Genomic DNA, 408 nt, shown 5'->3' with positions numbered 1-408 from the left:
ATATATACACACACACATATATATATATACACACATATATACGACGGGCTTCTTTCAGTTTCTATCTACCAAATCCACTCACAAGGCTTTGGTCGGCCCGAAGCTATAGTACAAGACACTTGCCCAAGGTGCCACACAGTGGGAATGAACCCAGAACCATGTGGTTGGTAAGCAAGCTACTTACCACACAGCCATTCCTGTGCCTATTGTGTACAGAAGAATATATTAATCAATGAAATTCCAACTAAGTGTGACTCACATTTTATTACTTGCAATTTTTACAATTTTAGATTGAAATAAACTAGTACTTTCATGCATTATGCAATCATCAGGTTTATGTAGTGACAGTTGTGCTCCACAATTGACAACATATATACATATATTGTCAACATATGCATAAATACATAT

At 35.8% G+C, this 408-nt stretch overlaps 1 protein-coding gene across 5 annotated transcripts in view; it reads right to left on the bottom strand.

Moving 5' to 3' along the window:
• Positions 1-408, bottom strand: part of LOC106883371 (cilia- and flagella-associated protein 43) — a 99,256-nt gene that overhangs the window by 50,353 nt on the left and 48,495 nt on the right. The window lies entirely within an intron of this gene.

The sequence above is a fragment of the Octopus bimaculoides genome, chromosome 14 (genome assembly GCF_001194135.2).
Source record: "Octopus bimaculoides isolate UCB-OBI-ISO-001 chromosome 14, ASM119413v2, whole genome shotgun sequence".
Lineage (NCBI taxonomy): Eukaryota > Metazoa > Mollusca > Cephalopoda > Octopoda > Octopodidae > Octopus > Octopus bimaculoides.
Note: the sequence above shows the minus strand (reverse complement) of the source record. Positions and strands in the feature narration are given on the sequence as shown.